At 43.2% G+C, this 15,005-nt stretch overlaps 1 protein-coding gene across 7 annotated transcripts in view; it reads right to left on the bottom strand.

Moving 5' to 3' along the window:
• LOC135501589 (synaptotagmin-5-like) overlaps positions 1–14,700 on the bottom strand; it is a 133,143-nt gene extending 118,443 nt beyond the window's left edge. For all 7 annotated transcript variants that reach the window (XM_064793766.1, XM_064793769.1, XM_064793770.1 and 4 more), the window contains exon 1: positions 14,616–14,700. The gene's annotated coding sequence lies outside the window, so the exon portion shown is untranslated. The remainder of the gene's footprint in view (positions 1–14,615) is intronic.
• Positions 14,701–15,005: the final 305 nt, after the last annotated feature.

The raw sequence follows: 15,005 nt of genomic DNA, 5'->3' as shown, positions 1-15,005 counted from the left end.
TTGCACAAGATACACGGTCACATGGATGGCTGATAGACGAGTCCTATGGCGCCTGTACGCAAACATTTCCGCCTGAGTTTTTGTCTAGGGCGGGGATAGAATTCCAATGGGATACTGGCATTGCTATATTTGATGGGCAACACACAAGTAGTCATTACTTGACATCTATTTCTGTTCTTAATGTTTATTTGCAACCAGTCTGTCTCCAAAGGCACCTCTACAGCATCACGTGTTCCGGTGTAATATTGTACAATATTTAAATTATTCATGGAATTCTTTCCTAATATAATTGCAATATTATGTTTAGATAATTTCAAAAAGAAGCCAAGAATGGTTATGTGTCGACGGGTACATTCTACCTCTGATAGGCCGTGGAATAGACCCGTCTCAACCGGCTTATGATATACACACCGACAGTTACGCCATGGTGTAAAGGTAATTTAGTTCCCCGGGAAAATTAGTCCTACCCTATTGTCAAATACATGTACTTGAACTAGAAAGGCCGTGGTCTCATATCGTACTTTTATCATCTTGCCAAATACAGACTTCTACAACTAGGGTGTTATATCCCTGCTGTTTCGCCAGCCGAGGGAACATAACTTTTTGTAGGGGTAAGGGGAGGAGGGTTTGGCAGGAACATAGGTGGTGTCAGCATTCTTGGCGGATCGTACCAGTGTTTCACAAATATATTTCCCATCAACCCCACGTGTGGTGCTAATCAGGTACGTCACGGTTAACTTCGTCACCAAATACACTATGCAGCACAAGGCATTACAAAAACCAGTCATTTGTAATGTTTAAAAAAACATTTGCGACGTGTTATATGCCTACATGTATATGATTATCATTCATTCATCAGTGAAAATTTCACTAAACTTGTTGAAGAAGGGAAATCCATCAAGAAAAGCCTCGTCCGCCATGACATTTCTTCGTCCATCAAAATTCCATATTGGACGACCTTAAACATCCACTATTTGCTATATTATGCAACCAAATGTCTTGGCAAAGAAATCAATCCAAAGGAAAATAATGAAACAATTTGTTTTTAATGAAATATACAACATGTATATTTTAGGATCCGTTACGACATTTTTTTGGATCCGTTATTGCTTTTTTGGATCCGATACGATGTGATGACTTGAAATCACATGATGTGAATCGAGTTACGCTATTGGCCAAGAACATTTGGTAGCATAATATTGAGTAATATTGTGGTCTTCATGGAGTCCCGTGCGTGAAAACCGGCGCAACGTCACTGCCGGACACCATCTGACCCTCTCCCATGTCTGCTCTTTTAGCCATCAAGGTTTTGAAACGGCCACCCGTGTAAGACTTCGTTACGAGAAAGGGGTAAGCTTTGGAGAGAACAGCTACAACAGGTGCAAGTTGTGCATGATGTCTGAAGTCTCTCTGCGGCTTTCACCAGCAGATTAAGTGATTAAATAAACATGTCCAAGGGAGATATTGGCACTCTACAGACTAAAAGCAAATCATTTCTGTCAGGGAATGTTGGTTCTTGGTGTGACGGAGCATGATTTACACGCTTTCTAGCTGGGACAAACATACAGTAGACTCGTGTATACCCAATCTTCAAAGCCAACGCGATTCCGAAATTTTCTAAGTTCAGCGAAGTTGTCAATTTCTACTCTAACAATAGCGATGATGTCCAGTTAACTCCAACAATAGACATTGATGACCCGAACTATTAAGCGACCTGCGTGTTACGGGATACGCAGTTATGTCAGTCGTGGAGGTTATCTGGCTTTTGCGAACAATGTTGAAACATGTAACATTGTACATGTGTTGTCAAAGCTTCAGAACATTGGGCTAGTGGACTATTCATGTTCACCTAAAATCCTTCAGCACTCAAATCAAAACGCAAAATCAAAGCTGCCCTTAGCAATGGGTAGTGCGTTGCAACCGTTGAGTGCTTACGACGGATGAAATGTTGCCGAGTAAATGAAGAGAAGGCAGATGCATTATTTCAATGGCAACTTGCCAATCCTTTCACCGGGATATGGATACATTTTATCTGATGAAGCAAAGAACAATTTTGTTTATTCCTGATAATCTGGCTCTTCATCTAAAAACTGTAAATCAGCTAATTGTCCAAGTTCTACTTGTTGACCTTCATTGTCGTCAATAATTGAGCAGACGGTTATCGCCAGCTCCAAAAGTGCGAACAGCATCAGCACTGATCGTCTCCCAAGACAAGTTGGATCATTTTCACGACCTCTCGAAGTTCGATTTGGGGACTTTAAGTACAGCTTGACGGGAGTAGTATATCTTAGAACCTCCGCACTGACATTTCTCTCAGATTCGGTGACTACGTATTGTTCAAGTAACACCAGTGAGAAGTTTACATAAACTATCGGTCAATGTGGGCCTGATGGAGTTCCATCATGCACATTTGGGTCACATTGGTCCTTTTTATTCGTTTTCTAATCTCTTGCAGATGACTCCAGTATCTGTCTTCTAATGCTGGGACGATATTCCGTCATTTTCCAAATGGGCGGGGATATTCGTCCATTTGGATTCAAACATCACATTTTGTGGAGATGTTGAAAGTTCAATAGCATTCCGCGAAGATGACGTCACTGCAGCTGCTGCCCTCTATTTCTCCATCGCTGAATTACAGGCAATGTCGGACAAACATGCGGTTTCGTAATGGATTCAGGCTTTCTAACTAGGGCAGTTAGATTCAATCTGGCACATGTCCGAGTGTTGGAAATAATTGTTCTGAATATTTCTCTCTCTGACTCTATGGTATCATTCATGTTAAAAACAATGCAGGGTCAAAGATAATTGACTTTGAAATAAGCTCAAATGCGTAGAAATAAGTGTCGATGTCCGACTGTCACGTGACTAAAACGTCATCAATATCTTATTCAAATGACCTTGTGAGCTGTAGATAGTAACGTTGCGGAATGCAATTACAAGAACTGCGATAATCAATTCTTTGATGCACGGAGTATAATCGACGCAAGAAGAAGTGAGTCACGACTGAAGCAGATATTTCCCAAAACAAGTTTGGTGCGAAAGGTAATTGGTGTAACGAAGTCTGACTGAGGCACCGGATACTTAGTCAGTGGCACCAGCGGGTATCAGCCTATCAATGCACCCCCCTCCCCCCACATACCACACTGTTTCAGCTACCCCTCCCCCAATTATCCCATCAGTCCCCCATTCACCAAGTCAGGCGTCCTAATGTCAAGCAACCGCTCAATTTTCCGATCGATGGCACGATCTGTCGTTTATCATTAGATGCTGGCATGGGTGTCATCACGCACTGCTGAACCATGGGTTAGTCTGGCAGTCTGGTAGGGTTGAAGGATCAGGAAAGGCACGTTCTGGGAGCTTGGGCCCGAGTAAATAGGACGTTAGAGGTGATTACCGAGGTGGAACTAAAAAAACAGTCAGCTAGTTTGTGTCATTGTTACAAACTGTCTCCATGCGGCGGAAATCCTACTAATGGGGTCAGCTCGATCTAGGCTGCGCCGCCGATCACCTCCCACAAGTCCTGTGATAAGCATCAACAGCCACTGAAGCTCTCATCGATCAGCCACTGCAATATGGCAGGAAACCTTACAGGACCACACATGAAACCATATGGTTAGCTTACGAAATGCTAAGTGGTTCTCAACTACAATTGGCAAATCTATGATCTCAACTAAATGTTGCCTTTTAGTCGAAGTCGTGTTAAGTAATTGACATCGAAAATGTATAAGACGAGTGACGCTTACATATTGGGTGATATGAATAAAGGCTAGCAAATGCTTTTACTTCAATTTTGTACAGAAAGGCCAAGTGTAAATGTACATGGAGTTTTAGATAAAAGCATTTACTACTCTTTATTCATATCACCCAATGTGTTCATACCGCAGTCGTCGATCAGGGGCGGTATTGGTTGCCTCACCAAATACCGTGAGGACGCAGCTAAAATAGAAACAAAACCCGAGACGACTCGCCTTTTGGGTGAAGCATGTTTGAGATAACCAATACGGTGCGGGTCGTATCAGCGTCTCTTCTTCTAAACGCCACGAATATGGCTTCATCACCGAAACCGCTTCAACTAAAACGAGGCACTATGCCATTTTAGAATTTCTAAGCTGTTTTAGAATTTCGATACATGGCAGAGTGACATATTTGGCCAGGCTATTCCACCAATGAGCAGCTTTTGCGAAAAAAGGACAGATAAATGTAAACTGTAAGCGCATGCGCAGTAGCTACATTTGTGTCTAGAGACTGGAGGATGTGGTGTTTCTGTTCTCGCGGGAGATCAAAGAAACGCGCCATTAATTGATGAGCAGTTTGTGGTGGGATTAAATACCCTAAGGAGGTCTTTTCCCTAAAGCCTAATCCTAACCTAGCATAATCCTACTCTATAGTACGCCATGTCTACATTTCTTAGTAATTATTTTAACTCTCAAAGGAGTGATGTTCTATAGAATGATATACCACTAAGGCAGCAGTAATTCAATCTTGAAGCTGAAGTTGTAGCCGCCGGTCGGAAGAAGGCGGAACCCACGACCACCGAAAATGAAAACCAAGGCGAAATTAATCTTAAAGGGGGAATAGGCGGGAGCAGAGGGGCTAATTTGGCCATCTTCAGGTGACTTATATACAGAGTAAGGGCCCTAGGTCATGTCAGACTCAGCACTGAATATATTCCTCGTGCAAGCGTGAATCATTTCAACGTACTGTGATATGTGAGAGACCCCTATTGGCGACTTGGTGTAACTTTATCTTGTCTGCCTAGCTACTGCCTTTATTGTCCCTTTAAACCACAAAACTTTTGCGAGTTTTCACATTCACGGCTTTTGCGAATATATGTACGGATGATATACGTGAGGGTTACCTGTATGCTCAGCCAAGCTCCATCGTTAGTGCCAAGTTTAATTCATCAAATGGTCCAGGCTCACTGTCACATAATACTCGTTTATTTCATTATTTATAATCACCAATCATGGTGAGTGACAAGATGTCGAGCAATCCCTGGATGCAATAGACCTCTTCCATATCATCCCGGTTCAAAGTGATGCGGCTTGACGCGACTGTCATTACCAATGCATCTGACGCCTCGAAAAGACTCAGCCTACTTATTATACATTCAATCAAATGAAACATTAACCCTTCAGTCAGTCCCGTCCGTCACATTCGGAAAAGGTTATGCATGATTCTAGCTTGAGTCTCTCCTTATGGTAGACTACCTCGATAGACATGTGGCAAGGTAACGAAGGGTTAAATTCCTCCCACCACCGACCCCACGTCTAAAATACCTGGCTACCTGGCAAGGCGACGAGGGGTTAAATTCCTCCCACCACCGACCCCACATCTAGAATACCTGGCTACCTGGCAAGGTGACGAGGGGTTAAATTCCTCCCACCACCGACCCCACATCTAGAATACCTGGCTACCTGGCAAGGCGACGAGGGGTTAAATTCCTCCCACCACCGACCCCGCATCTAGAATACTCGGCTACCTGGCAAGGCGACGAGGTGTTAAATTCCTCCCACCACCGACCCCACATCTAGAATACCTGGCTACCTGGCAAGGTGACGAGGTGTTAAATTCCTCCCACCACCGACCCCGCATCTAGAATACCCGGCTACCTGGCAAGGCGACGAGGGGTTAAATTCCTCCCACCACCGACCCCGCATCTAGAATACCCGGCTACCTGGCAAGGCGACGAGGGGTTAAATTCCTCCCACCACCGACCCCGCATCTAGAATACCCGGCTACCTGGCAAGGCGACGAGGGGTTAAATTCCTCCCACCACCGACCCCACATCTAGAATACCCGGCTACCTGGCAAGGCGACGAGGGGTTAAATTCCTCCCACCACCGACCCCACATCTAGAATACCTGGTGGCTACCTGGCAAGGCGACGAGGGGTTAAATTCCTCCCACCACCGACCCCGCATCTAGAATACCCGGCTACCTGGCAAGGCGACGAGGGGTTAAATTCCTCCCACCACCGACCCCACATCGAGAATACCTGGCTACCTGGCAAGGCGACGAGGGGTTAAATTCCTCCCACCACCGACCCCGCATCTAGAATACCCGGCTACCTGGCAAGGCGACGAGGGGTTAAATTCCTCCCACCACCGACCCCACATCTAGAATACCCGGCTACCTGGCAAGGCGACGAGGGGTTGAATTCCTCCCACCACCGACCCCGCATCTAGAATACCCGGCTACCTGGCAAGGCGACGAGGGGTTAAATTCCTCCCACCACCGACCCCGCATCTAGAATACCCGGCTACCTGGCAAGGCGACGAGGGGTTAAATTCCTCCCACCACCGACCCCACATCTAGAATACCCGGCTACCTGGCAAGGTGACGAGGGGTTAAATTCCTCCCACCACCGACCCCACATCTAGAATACCCGGCTACCTGGCAAGGCGACGAGGGGTTAAATTCCTCCCACCACCGACCCCACATCTAGAATACCTGGCTACCTGGCAAGGCGACGAGGGGTTAAATTCCTCCCACCACCGACCCCGCATTCAGAATACCTAGATACCTGCCGAGGCGAATTAGATTTCTTTCTCTCTGTCGATGAACCATCATCGCTGATCGTATTCCTCCACAGCTCGTTAACAAAAGCATCCTCGCCATCTTGCCAGCGTCTCCATAGTGACGCTTGATGATGTTACTGAAGTCCTTTTTATTTAATTTGTTTTCGATGTGGTGATGGGTGCTGCGTGCATGTCGATAGGGAGTCGAAATCTTGAATGGAGCTGCTTGTGATTTCTACCCTTTTCCCGCAAAATTGCAAAGATGATTTGTCGGTTTAGGCCTACCGACCACCCTCAAAGCTGTTTCGCAGGGTTGTGGTTATCCGGATTCGCTCTAATGACCGTTTGGTAAGACAGGAGAACTGTGGGAATTTAGGTGCGAACGGGCTTTGCTCAAAGACAATTGACAGTGTAACTGGGCTAGACCTAAAGTCTTCTTAATGCATGCGCGAGGTGGAAAGGCAGTTCATTTTTTTCTATGATTATCATTACCACGTAACGTCTGAGGTAAGGTGTGTGTAGGGGAGGTGTGCGTGTGTGTATAGGGGCAGCGAGGTGATTCTAACGTCGGGGCAACTCTATTTTGACAGTCCAAATTTAATCACCAAAGCACATCAAATTTCAGAAATGCAGACAAGATCAGAGCCATGAACTAGACGATTGTCGACCAGATTGCCTTTGATTGTCTTATCTTTCCATTCCAGGAAAATGGCCTTTTGGGGAATTATCGAACAAAATTGCTGGTGAACATCGAAATAATGATACCATACCCTACATACAGGTGTTCATTAAATGAACCCACTTTTTAAGAAAAACACAACTCCACTAGCAACGGTAGCTGCAGAGTGTTGGGTGCGAATATCATGGTCATGTGGTTAAATGATTGTTGCCCACCTAACAAAGGTCTGACACATCAAAGGCTTGGTCAGGTTGAATTACAAGAAGAAAAAGTTGGGCAAGAGCTGAGGTCAGATGTTAAACATTTTCTGATGTAAACTTAGTATTTAGAGATAAGAAAATGCCATTCGTGTTAAATTGGGATCTAGTGGTGAGAAAATACTTTACTCGCGCACCGAAACTCTACCAAGACTTTGATATATTGGGCCTTTGGCCATCCAGGTATGTCATTTTCATTCACGACATTGAAAGAGGAGAAAATAGCGGCTCTGCACACAACACTCTCCAGGGTGACCAAGCGAACCACTCTAAACTGAGTTGATGCCATGGCGACCTAGAAGACATTGTTCTGGTTTTAATTTTTTTAGGGAAAAAATAAAACATTCGTTTTGCATACAGCCGTCTCCACAGATCAACCAAAACATCCCAGATGGCTGAGGCCTAAACTCAGGCTTGTTCGCGCTGAATACATCGCTTAAAGCAGGATTAGTTCTCAATCTTAAGGTTTGTGGGTGTTGATATTGCTGTTGGCTCTTCCTTGTGTATGATTAGACCTTAAACAGGTGACCACAAACCAAATCAGGCCTTTCAGGTAAGATGATATTCCACAGCCACCATCAATAAACCCACGGAGAAGAAACCCTGTTATTCTAGTCCGGGAGCTGAGCGACTTTTATTGAACATGCAAGCTACAAGCGACTTTTATTGAACATGGAAGCTACAAATGATTTTACGAAGGTGCTATGTACACAGCCGACTGCTGTGTACGCAGGAACACGTTAATTGCATGCACAGCAGAGGCGAATTAACATAACCGCGTCATCAATGACGTCAAGTGGAGAAAAAATGGCGGTGGCGGTGGCGGTGGAAGAACTCCCCACTTCCTTCAAGTTGGGGCCGAATTCTCATCCTTTCCCGCCTTCCAAACAACTCTCTTTCGGTATCAGGAGCAACACAACGTTGCCTTTGTTATACGGTACTCTAGAACCGTCGACAAACACGAAAGAGTCTTTAAAAATGATGGTAATATTCCACAGCATTTGAAGTACAAAATCGGAGGCAGGGCTTTATAATGAGCCTAAAGAATATTAATATAAAACGCTGTTAACATAAAACTACTGTATGTTGCATACACAGCATGCTGGGTACATATCCTTTTCTATGATTTTAATGTATTTTGGGGTAGATTACGCCTACCTGACCACATAGAAATCCAATTCTGAAAGGGGATTGCGCACACCAACGATTCGTGATCAGTCTACATTTTACATTCTCTCGAGCGGTGAAGATGAACCGTCTCATATCTTATTCAAAAGTACGGCGCAAATTAGTTAGCTACATGTAGATAAGGCCTGCTGAACATGTGGACAATAGGGTCCGCGATAGGGTTCCATTCAGTAACTTGCGCATGACTTGATGATGCGTTGATATCTACTGAGGCAAGGGAAGGGCATTGTACTTGTCGTAGGAAATACGCTTTTAGTTTTTTCAGTGGTGGGTGTAGGAGACAAAGGGGTAAGCATTTTCGTTAATGCCTTCATCATTGGGCAACGAATGGAGCTCTGAACAAGAGAACAAGCATTGATGTTCGCGTAAATCTTGGACGGTTGGATTTAGACCCTATAAATGTTACCAACATGTAGCCTGAGAAACAATGTGCCTCTGAGTGTGATAAGCATGTTTTATTGGTTTTTAAGTGACAGTGTGGTTGGAAATTACTTTTATATATTTATTTTACATTGATCCATAGAAACCAATTTAAAATGTCATTTCCTATAACATATTAAAAGGAGGCTTTTAAAAACATGCTTATCTCACTCAGAGATTCCACTAGCACACTTCGTTATTGTTTTAGGGCGGACAATGCATACTTTAAGTGTAGAAGTTTAAAATGTCCTAGGTTAAAATGTCCGGGAACAAAGGATTCTATTATGCGCTTCAATCTCTGAGCTATTGACGGTCAGGGTCTCTATAGAACCATATTGCAGAATACAATAGGGCCGGACACTTTTTCCAGGGGACACTTTTTACTTTTACACCGGGACGCGAAAAATTTATTTGGACGAGATTTTCCACACGTGCTCTTGGCTTCAACCAATGGGCTTCTTGTTGTTATTCGATTTTAATCGATGTACACATCATCGACTGTGGACATTGTCATATATCATTGGAAAATAGAGCCAACCTTGAAGTGAGAAGAGTTGATAATATTTTATTGCTGGGACATCCGATTCGCATTTAAGTATCCTGCGTAACAAAATAATACTCCATCTCCGGAACTATAAAACCAGATAACTCCATCCCGACCCAGTCAATTAATATTCACCACGACTTACAAACATGATCTGCTTATTTCTGGTTGGTTGGCGGATATTCTGCTATTTGATCAGGTATGACTGATAGGCCTTGCTCTATAATAGGCTTTTGCTAGGGTCATGAATATTCACTATTAAGGTGGACCTAGAGACTTTTCTTTGTCAGGTGTTATAGTTGCGGATATAGAGTATGATCAATGAATTCGACTTCAAGGGGAATAGCCCTGGTCTTTTGCGCACAGTGAAACCAGGCCTTTCGTGTTTCAGGCCTTTGGCAAACTTTGCGTACGTACCACGTGATGTTCTAAGAAAGAAACGTTAAACATCAGCTTTGAACACAAGTCTTTCGACTGAACAACACGTACAACCTGGGTGAAGCCGTCAACTTCTTAGATAACTCACTCTTAAAAAATGAAAAGTTCTTGCATGTGTCTTATAGTGCTTATACTGTACAGCTGTACTATCTCAAAGTGCTTTTCATTTCCTCGCCATCCTATTCTAGGAAACTTTATTAAAAATGAAGACTTGAACATTTCAGGACGGTTAAAGGTATCGAGTGGCACTGCTACAAATGGGACATCTTCAACTGTGCAACTGCGCCTCCTTGACAAGTAAAGTGTTGGTGTCTTAAAAACCTTACACGTCATTGTTTAGTTGAGTCCTCTGCGTGTAATTTGGGTAATGCCAAACAAACGCACTCAAAGGGAGGAAGACATCATATTCGTAATTTGGGCATGATATTTGCCAAATGTATCTGAGGAATAAGTAAGAGTCAGATAAATAGCTCTGTATACAACTCTCTTCCCAGGGTGACAAACATACGACATTCAGCTTCAATTCCTTCCTGGTAAACCTGCAGGTAATTGATACCGCTAACAAAAGGAACATTCATTTTTCAATGGTTGTCATGGAAACACGAAAGCGACTAAATAGAAAGTAATGAACGCTTGTCGTTTTTGTGTTTTGTGGTTGGCGGGATGGGAATGACGGTAATCTCGCCTCTGAGGGATCCTCTAGCAGATTGGGATGTCACCTGCTTGATAATACAACTGGTCTACAATAATCCATGGACCGGTATTAGAGAAAACTCAGCCTGCCTCGGCTTATGCATTTATAGTGCAAGTCATTGGCGCGGACAATTTTAACTGACCAGCAAAGCCAATGGTCAGCGGGAAACCCCGACGGAATGGAATGCGTTCTGGAATGCACTCCCCATTCCGGAGAATGAGTACTCTGAATTCGGAGCAATATTAGCTTGGGTGCCACAATACGGAAATCTCCGTACGATGGGTAATAACCGCCCTTCTCTTTTCTAAGGCCTGTAGAATATACACAGGAAAGAAGATCACTTGATGTTTGGTGTCTTAAAACTAGAACTGTGTCTTTGTTGTCACGAAGTGGCATAAGTCCCGGTTCAACAGTGAACTAGATTTTAGTCTATCATCATCCCCCGCCAAGACGGACTACTTTCAGTCGCTGTGACCTCATACGCATTTGAGCTTATTTCAAAGTCAATTATCTTTGACCCTGCATTGTTTTTAGCATGAATGATACCAATTACCATAGAGTCAGAGAGAGAAATACTCAGAACAATTATGTAGTATTTGCAACACTCGGACATGTGCCAGATTGAATCTAACTGCCCTAGTTAGAAAGCCTGAATCCATTACGAAACCCTATGTTTGTCCGACATTGCCTGTAATTCAGCGATGGGGAAATAGAGGGCAGCAGCTGCAGTGACGTCATTATCGCGGAATGCTATTGAATCACCGGCTAATTCGATTGCTTTCTGGTCTGGCTACAGCTTTTCTTGTAAATGATGTAGTAACTTTGGTGCAGAAATTACCCCTGCAAAGAACCTCTCGCATCGACGGTGGAGGCGAGCACCTGATGTTCTTCTGCAAAGACAAGACCACCATTGAATATTCATAGGTTCGAGGATGACCTATCAATTAGACGCGAGTATGTTTGCATAGACTCCCGAGGCAGTCTATCGCGTCATCGTAATTGGATCTTAACTGTCAAGTGCATATTTGGAGAAGTACTGAAAAGATATTTGCTGTGACAAATCTACAGATATAAAGAAATTATTTGATGAAAACACTAATTCTGATTTTTGCTAATTTGGCTATAGGGGACATTTCTTAACGATTCTTTCGACACTTGGTTGAAACGGGTAGGTATATCAGCGTCTCTCAAACTTGTCCGATGATCTAAAAATGTCCGTGGACAACTACCAGTTTAAATTTCACCAGTTACTTGCCCGACTGTGCGTATGCCCAGCTTGGGCTTGCCTCGTTATAATACCGATTTCACAGGCTGGTGCCGACCACAACAAACATGGTTACATCTGAATTACAAGTCTACATGCTAACTAACTCCTCAAGATCACATGTGTGAGAACCATGACATGATTATCACATTGTTGAACAGTTATCACCCCAGTGGGAGCGCAGTAGGATAATGATCTATGACGTAACGATATTATGACCACCGTAGGTAACTTGTTGTCGGTATTAAAGAGATCCAGTCGGGGAACAAGGCTTTATTCTGACGAGCTGAACGTGGTAGAACAATTTTTTGTCATGTTTGATAGAAAAAGTCGAGTTTGTCCATACCTTAGAAGTACAAAAATGAGTAAGTATCAGAATTTGAGATTACTGTCAATGCTAACTTGGGAAATTGCGATCGAAAACCGTTATTTTTCAAATGAGTGTAAATATTTAGCCGATGGGGTGAAAAATCGACTGCTCTGAAACTGCGAAACCATTGTTAGATGTGTATTGGCACTTCTTCTGAAACAAAGGGATGTCGCATTACACGATACGAATTAAAAGCCCCAAAGCGAGTTATCACTGTCAACCTGAACTTAAGTGATACAACTGAGACATACGAGAGATACTTTTAAAATGAATTATCAAATACCATTGCAACTCGTATAGCAGAAAGCCCTCTCTAAAGCATTCACATTCGTATCGATTGTCGCAAGAAATAGCATTAAGGCGATCAGTTGGATTGGTGACAAGATGCCCATACAACCTGTACGATTTCGACGCCGTCGATCAATATAATCACATTGCAATAATCCAGGTGAGATCACAACTTCACTGAAATGTGTTGCGTCTGGCATGCTCTCTAAAGTAATGTATGGTGTCTGGCATGCATTACAGTAGATATTTGGGGTTCACCCAGTGCTGTGATGCTTGTAATGTTATAAGTCAGGTTTTGGGACCTACGACATCAAGGCCGCCAAGGTGTTTTAACGACCGTGTTAAGCGAGGAGGGCCTGGAGACCCTGCGCTAGTGACGTTGGACACAGAAAGGAAACAATTTCGTTCTTGGATTTGGAGTCTGCGCAACATCTCTATCAGATGTGCGTACCTGCACCAACACTCATCTGGGCGACTCCTAAATTCAACTCCTATAATCGACTTTTTCACAGGAGCTGGTGAAGCGCATTGATGTCTTGCAAAGGAACAGGATTCCAATCCGATAAAGAGACCTATAAATCGGAAACGATGAATGTCATTGATGATAACACTCTAATGCCATCGCTTGCTGAAGCTTATTAGAAGCCCGCCACCCGTGTTAAAGGGACTTTTACATCGTGACATAATCATCGCCTGGAATAGTTCATGTCAATACCAGCAGGGGGACAACAATCGTAACAGGTACACAACACAATGCAAACTTTTCACCTACCTTAGACAAAGAAAACGTTTCGAGTGTTTCCTTGTCGGGGTGTTTCCCTGTTTTTTTATGGAAACACTGAATATAAATGGGGATCATGGAATATGTTACACCGGTTCTGAATCTGAATATGCATTTCAACGCTTGATACTCGTGCTGGTCAACATTTTCAATTTGGACAGAGAGGAAGTGGCGACTGTACCTGGCGACCGTAAGTTTTTCATGTCCAAGCTTGGGTTTTGTTTACTTTCGTGGGAAATAATCATGTGGTCTTCATTGTTGACACTAAAGTGCACTGCAATTCAAACCTTTTCCAATAATGGCGTCGACATGTTTTAGACGCTACGCCACCCTGTTGGATGGACAATGAAGACTTAGTCTCTCATGACCTTGCTCGAAGTAAGGATGGAAGTCTCGAAGGGTGCGAAACTGAATCATGCACAGAAGAAATGTATGGATTGTCAATAAAAACGCTTCATTCAGACTTAACAGAATTATTGACAAATAGCAGTTGATAGAGTTATACATTAACTATTTTAGAGATGCTTCCCATCGATCAGCGCTGTCCGCCGGCATTGGAAATAGCCTTTTGAATATGAATACATAATCATCTTTTAAGCATGAAGGCAGGGCTATCGTAGTAAATTGATAATAAATATATCCCCTAAGGAACGCAACTATGATACTTCCTTAATACTCGGTTGCCTAATTAATTAGGCCAAGGTCGCATTACTTCTGTGTTTATGATACCATTAAATATGATTAACAAAACAGCCTTAAAGGCTTACGCCGTTCGTTCAATGTTTTGAATTTGTAACTGAATTTTAAAATGTCTAATTGCGAAAATACAACGTACTCAATATACATTTCAACATTGTCATTGATATACAATACTATGCATACCAAGTTTGAACAATTTGTATTCATAACAACTGCACTACGGCATTGTGTATTGCTGGATTTCTATTTAACTGGACCACGAGAACGGCGAACCCCTTCAAACTATGATTAAAGTATAACTGTAATGTGGATGCTTTTCAACACTAAAAAACACTGACCATAAACGCGTTAAACTAACCACGAACAGTTTACGTGTCACAGATGCTATCGTGTTTGGCGTTACATACGGAATAACTTCAAATGTGAACCACGGTGTGTTTTACGGAATGAAAAAGTTGAAAAAGATGACTTACAGATGTTTACGGAGAGTCCAAGTAAAGGCGTTGTACTCCGAGTAGACCGAGCTACTTAACAATCGATGCAAACTCGTCCTTGCCGCCAACAAATCATCATCGACACCCCCTAGGAAATATATTTAAAAAATGGACTCGTCTGCTATACAACTATATTTTCCTCATGGGCTTGTTGCATTCTTGTGGTCGAGGGAGACCAGGTTGGCTTCTCACCATGCCATTCCTGGAGAGCGCGTTCGTTACCGCAGCGACATTCAACAGGTTCGGTTGGTGCATATCATTTAGGTGTTAAAGGGACTATATTAACAGAGATCTTACGGTGTTGAAACGATATCACACGGTGAGAAAGGGATTTTATGGTGTTAAAGAGGCTATAAATGGATATCTCGA

The sequence above is a fragment of the Lineus longissimus genome, chromosome 17, assembly GCF_910592395.1.
Source record: "Lineus longissimus chromosome 17, tnLinLong1.2, whole genome shotgun sequence".
NCBI classification, from domain to species: domain Eukaryota; kingdom Metazoa; phylum Nemertea; class Pilidiophora; order Heteronemertea; family Lineidae; genus Lineus; species Lineus longissimus.
Note: the sequence above shows the minus strand (reverse complement) of the source record. Positions and strands in the feature narration are given on the sequence as shown.